General features: G+C 41.3%; 1 non-coding gene across 1 annotated transcript; it reads left to right on the forward strand.

Moving 5' to 3' along the window:
• Positions 1-4,327: 4,327 nt before the first annotated feature.
• On the forward strand, positions 4,328-4,538 carry LOC116688713 (small nucleolar RNA U3). Its single transcript, XR_004331845.1, has one exon. It is a non-coding gene; the product is annotated as a small nucleolar RNA U3 (small nucleolar RNA).
• The last annotated feature ends 1,870 nt before the right edge of the window (positions 4,539-6,408 follow it).

Raw genomic sequence — 6,408 nt, forward strand, 5'->3', positions numbered from 1 at the left:
CAGAACACTTGAAAGAGGAGAAAAAAAAAGATATTTCAGATACAATTTCTAAGTAAACTTAAGGCCAGACAACGTGAGTATGTGTAAATACTTGTATCTCAAAGCTAGTTATAGTTCATCAGCAGAGGTCCTGGTGAGTGCCAGGAGCAGGACCCGCTCGGCATCCTGAATTAATACACGATGTTCAGAAGGACTGTTTGAAAAAGTATGATATAGTTAAATTAAAAACGCAGAAATGGTAGGTTCTCAGTCATCAATGTCACAAGGGAAGGGTTATCAACTGTTCAGTCCAAATATAGGGCAGTTCATGGAGACATGGAAGAACGTCACCAGGGTGGTCAAGTGCTTACAATGGCAATACATTGCACTGGATGTGAAGGGATGTGCAAATAACAGGCCTAAATCCTATGGTGGGAAATCAAGATCCACCAAGGTCTCTGTCCACCAATGTCCACCTGAATCCAGAATGTCCCGTGCCAGATGGGAATGGCGGCTGTGAGGCGCGTGTCCGCGCTCTTCTCCGCTATCACAAACACTCCTGATATAAGACCTATGTACAAAACTAAAAGTTATAAGAACAATTTTGTAAAATGTAGGGAGTGAAAGTAGTACCGATTTTCGTGTGAACATGTAAAAGGGAAAGGAAAACAGTTTACATTAACAAAGTTATTTGTACTTTCGTATTCCCTCTATAATCACCTCACACCTCCCACACTGACACGGCAACGGTATCTACTTTTTGGTCGCATAGCAAGTTACCCGACAGGACTTCAGTATGTCCAGAACTCTGCCGCTAGGATACTCACCACACAAAACTTGGACTTACAACCTCCAATCCTGAAGAAGCTCCCAGGCTGCCATTAAGTCCGGATCACAATAGAAAATTTCTCATATTGACATATCAAATCTCTCATGACGGCACCTTCCCGTCCCAAACAGATTTGAACGACCTGACACTCCTCTGTCAAGGCCTCGCTTGCGGTCCCAAATTCACAGGCTCCGGACATTTGGTGACCGAGCTCTGGTCAGTCACCATCGCCTCTGGAACAAGTTCCTCTTGCTATTAGCTCTGCTCCTCCTCTATTATAACCTTTAAAAACCCAGCTTAAAACTGCCCTTCCTGAAGCTTTTGGAATTTAATATCTCTGGCCTCAACACCTTCACTTTTTAAACCCCCCCATCACGTTTGGTTAAGCGTCCTTGGGTTGTGCAAGGGCGCTATATAAGTCAAAAGTTATTATTAATGACCTGTTAAGATTTATATAGGTACATGGTTTGCACACACTGTAAATTCTGGATAGACAGAAAGACACTTGGGTTTCTTTGGGCCTCTCTATGTCTGCTGCAGAAGCATAAATCCAGAAGTTGGCTCACTCCAGGTGTATGTAAACAACAATAGTCCCTGGTGGCACTGGTGAACCACATCCTTTCGGTAACACCGACTGCGCTGAACTTTTTGACGCACAGAGACGTGAGCCTATCTGATGTTTTGAGAGGGGGTAGCTCGATCTTTAAGCCACAAGCATTTGCTTATGCTTTTTGAGGTTGAGCTGTACATGTATGTATTATTCAGGTGTTGTCTGTACTTAGAAATTGGGGGAAGCTATCATGCGGAATGTTAGAAGTGGATGGCCTTGTATAGTTTATTAATGTCAAGTGGATTCTGATTTTGAAATTCAAACTTGGCATCAAGAAAATTCCAGAAACTGTCATTTGCTGGTGGTGTCTTGGTCAAGGCACAAGCTTGATCATTGACATACAGTGCACGCAAGTATCGACAAAACGTTGGTGGGGCCTAGTATTGCTTGTATCTACATCAAGTGACCTGCACACCTAATGGGACGTCAGTAGGATGGCAAAAATACTCACTGCCCATACTCAAGTAGAAGTACAGCAATGGTGTAACTAAAGCTATTTGGTAAAAGTAGAAGTAATGATTTATTTAACTTCTTTACTCAAGTAAAAGTAACCAAAGTACAGGCTTATCAATTAATTAAAAAGAGGTAAGAACAGACTCGCCCCAATGGTGCTATTAAAAAACCTCTTCACCATTCTAAATGTCTACGGGGACCGTGGTAGGTTTCAGTGTGTACAACATCACTAATGTAAGTCAGAGAAAACAGTGCTTAAATTCTCAAACACAGCCTGACGTGGTGTAGGAGAAGAGGATTAAAAATACCTTTAAATTGGACTCGGTTATTTTCCTGATAGATTGCTACTTGGTCAATAAAATAAGCGAGGACATTCTTACATGTATAATTGACCATCTGCGGAGCAGATAGCGAGGTTAACAGAGTGTTACAAGATTGAATAACAATCTAGGTTTGTTGGCAAATTGCTAGTCTATACCAGAAGAAGATGCTGCATTCTTCACACCTTCACCAGCAGTCGGTATGTTGATGGACGTCCCTAATACACACCAGTGGACACATGTAGATGTCTGCAACTCTTTGTTAGCTGTCTGCAGTGTTGCCTCTAAGGCCCTTTATGGTGTCATTAGCCAGGGGTTCTCGCCTTAGAGTCAAACAGCTAAGAAGGGGGCAATGGAAGCTCTAGGATTTCAGTGCATGTGGAATGGAACACAGAGAGAATGTTACTGGGAAGAGGGATAGAGACCAGACCATTCTGCATTAAAACTTGAAGATCCAAACGCAGATGCAACACTCTACAGCTGAAAGAGGAGGGGATGCACGAGGTACCTAGAAGAGAGGTAGACAGCTTAGGTGGGTGGTGGAAACATGTCTATGTTGTGGGATCCTAATGGAGGCAGCTTGGGGATTGTATGTCACTATTTTGTTGCCGATAGTAAACAAGATTAATTTTTATCAAACCGGGTTGGTGGAGCGTAACCTTTATGGTTACTTTGCAAACAAAGCAAGTACGTCACTCAAAAGAAAGTTACTGGCTGGGATCAAACCCACATTGCAACTGATTGGAGGCAGCTCATGCTCACTACTGTACCCCAACATCAACTGGACAAACAACATTCACTGCAATTATAACAACACAGTCGGGGCATGAGACTGAAAGTAAGCGCTCAGTAGATGCATCGGTGGCTCCATTACCTCCTGACGACTCTTACACATTGTTCCATGGAGGCACATTCTGCCATTTGGTATAATGGGATGTTTGACACAATTGAAGGACTGGCTTTCGTTGTCAGCAGGATTGAAACTATGCAGGGGAGACCCCAATGGATTTCTAGTCCAATCGCCTTAACCACTCGGCCACAACAAACCAAAAAGCTATGCGATACCCGATTTGCACTAATATTGAGATTATTCAGGCAACGAAATAGCTTTATTTGTTATTTGGGAGCACTTTTTAGGTCACAGTGGCCATACATTCAAAAGTAACTTTACACAAAAAAACAGTTAAAAAAAACAGTTAGTTTAAAAAGAAAAAATAGATATACAAACACAAGAATAATAAACAGTGGAAAAAATAAAATCAGATTATAACACAAGAGAAAAGTACAGTACAGTATCGAAATATTTAAACATTACAAGAAATAACAATCCATTTAAAGAAAGGCAACATTCAAAAAAGAAGGTCGCTCAGACTTCAGATGTTCTGGATCAGCTGCAGCTGGCTGATTGATTTTTTAGGAGACAGGTAAAGACCCGTTACATAGTCAAAGTCGATAAGATGAAAGCGGATGGGACAAGTTTTTCCAAATCCTGTTGACACATAAGTCCTTTAACCCTTATATATTCTTAAGGTGAAGTAGGCGATCTTTTTATTTTCTTATGTGGCTGTTTAAAGTCAGGTCTGAATGAGCCATGGATACACCAAGATTTTCTGGCTTTGTCTGTTATTTTAACGTTGTTGTTGAAGAGGAGCCGCAGACTTTAATCGGTTCCTCTTTTGCTCCAAAAAAAACACCAGTGGTTTTTCAATCATTATTTCACGAAAGGTCTCGCCACATCCAAGCCGTTGGAAGGTTTGTTCAATGCAATTAGTCAGTTTATGTATGACTATAGTCCCTGGCGATACAGGTTAATAAATTGTGCCCGCATACTATGGTAAGTATTTGTGGTTTTACATAATCTGGGGCCATGTGGAAGATGTTACGAACCGTATTAAGGCAAAGAAGGGGAATGGAATTATTTATGTAGAGAATAAGTAGGCTGACACTGAATAGATAGACAACAGTGGACTGAAAATATAATTCAATCTACATATAGGGTTCTTCCGTAAAGTCTAAATAGATTTTCTCACATCAGAGTCATCTGGAGCACGTAACGATAGTTCCTGTCCCTCTGAACCCTGAGTGAAGAATCACTCTGCAAGTGAAGGAGATGCAGTTTCCCCCCTCAGTCTAACCAAGCCGAACTTTAAGGATCTTTCATAGAGTTTCTGACTGAGGAATGTGTTCTAAAGTGTTTGGTCTCGCATGAACCACGATGAGATGTTTGAGATCCTTTTCTGAGCGTGAAGCTAACAGAGAGTAAGGATTCACGTCATATGCTCTCTGTCCATTGATGATTGTTATTGCTTTCTGTATGGAGTATTGAGGAAGGAATATGATCAGAGTGTAGCAGATCTGTGAGAAACCAACATGAGTGAAGATAAGAAAACATGCTAAACTTATCAATTAAACGCAGTTTATAGTAGTCTGAAAGTAGGTTTTGCTCCATGGTGGACCAGGTTATTTGCATGGTTTACACTAGTTCCTGACTTGTAAGTTTTATGGCCAGTGTGAAACTGAGGTTTAAACCATAATGTATTCTTTATTCTACTTTTGTTTTCCTACTTTGACATTTCAAGAGGTGCAGTTGAAAAGCCATCGCGACCCTCCATGTTACCTCCACAGGGTCTCCACTGGACGAATCAGACTGTGTGGGCTTAAGGGCTCAGCTTGATTGACATGTATGAAAGGGGTGGAACGGTTGTACATGAAGTCCCGTATGACTGGGATGGCAGGTTGTACGAGGGTGGTTTGAAGACATACAAGCAAATACTTGAAGCCAGGTTACTTACGCGTGGAATATGGGCGTTGTAAGGTGACGTGGAAATCTATGATTCAGTGATTGTTTTGGGCTCCTATTTGTAGTTGGATCTAAAGGTGTGTTAACCACTGTAGGGAGGAGACGGTTTTGGAAAGTTTTTTTTTGTCTCGGTTCCAGGATGGCAGTCTGGGTGATGGCGTTGGACAGAATGGTATGCATGTGGATGATTTACACTCAAGTACCAACAAGCCGACAACAGTTCCCGTGTATCACACTTCTAATGTATACTGGAAATGACTGGAAACCAAGTTTCCCGTGGGTCGCCATCCACTCGCCGTCGCCGTCTCCGGGGAGAGGAGGCTCTTCTATTAGGGCTGCTGGCTCTGACTCATACGCAAGGGAAGTATGGCGGCAAACGGTGAGAACTTGCAGCCCCAATGAAAGAAAAAAAATTGAACTGTATATTGTTTAAATTGCTCTTTGGAAAAATTAAATTGCACTTGAAAAAATATTCACACAGTGTGTATCTTAATTTGATGTCACACACAGGGAACAAAGAAAAAAAACATAAAAAAAACCACGAGAGCTGCAAAAAAAATCTGAATTTGTATTTGCATTCGTTAGTGACAAATATTAACACCACCGGTATTCTGAAATGTGAGAGTCATAAGAAAAAAAATATTCACACACTTGTAGATTGATATTGAATGAACAAATGGACAGCTCCAAGCGTGTGTGAACATTTTACTTGTTTACTTGTTATGGTTTGATTTTTTTGGTTCATTTTCCACACAACCACTAACTCAGTGCTGACAACCTCCAAACTAAGTTGTACCTGTGGATGACGTCGGGGGAAGCTCTGTTGCCAACGACGGGGGGGGGAAATTCAGGGTTCTATCACCAGATGGGGTGATCACTCTGTCGGTTTATTCATGTAGCATGGAAGCTCGTTAGGCTAAAACTAGGCCATACGGCCAGGCCAAATCACAATCAGATCCTGAAAATTGTTCTTGACAAAAAGCTAATAAAACAGGTAAACAAAAAACTAAAAACAACTGTAATATATTTCTTGCCTGGTCCTATGCACACCTGTACTGACTTGGTATATCACCATGGAATTTCGGTCTAGACCAGCGGGTATTTGGTCAAACTCATTTTTAGTTCAGGGCGGCCAAAAAGCCTAAATTTTGAGGGCCAGTGGGTCTCCGGACCTTTAAAACATAGCAAAGCTATGATTAACTATAAAAAACAATTTCAGTTTTACCCTTGGTTTTAGGGAAAGTGAAGGAAGTTACACAATTACATTATTGAGGAAAATTCTCTGCTGTTATGGCACCAATAAAGGACTCTGTGACGGCAATGTCTCACAAGGTCCCACGGAATTAATTATAGCAGTTTGCGAAACGTTGCTAATGTCAGTGCTTCTCATCAATTGCAAAGGGAAAATGCAAGAAAT

The sequence above is a fragment of the Etheostoma spectabile genome, chromosome 4 (assembly GCF_008692095.1).
Source record: "Etheostoma spectabile isolate EspeVRDwgs_2016 chromosome 4, UIUC_Espe_1.0, whole genome shotgun sequence".
Lineage (NCBI taxonomy): Eukaryota > Metazoa > Chordata > Actinopteri > Perciformes > Percidae > Etheostoma > Etheostoma spectabile.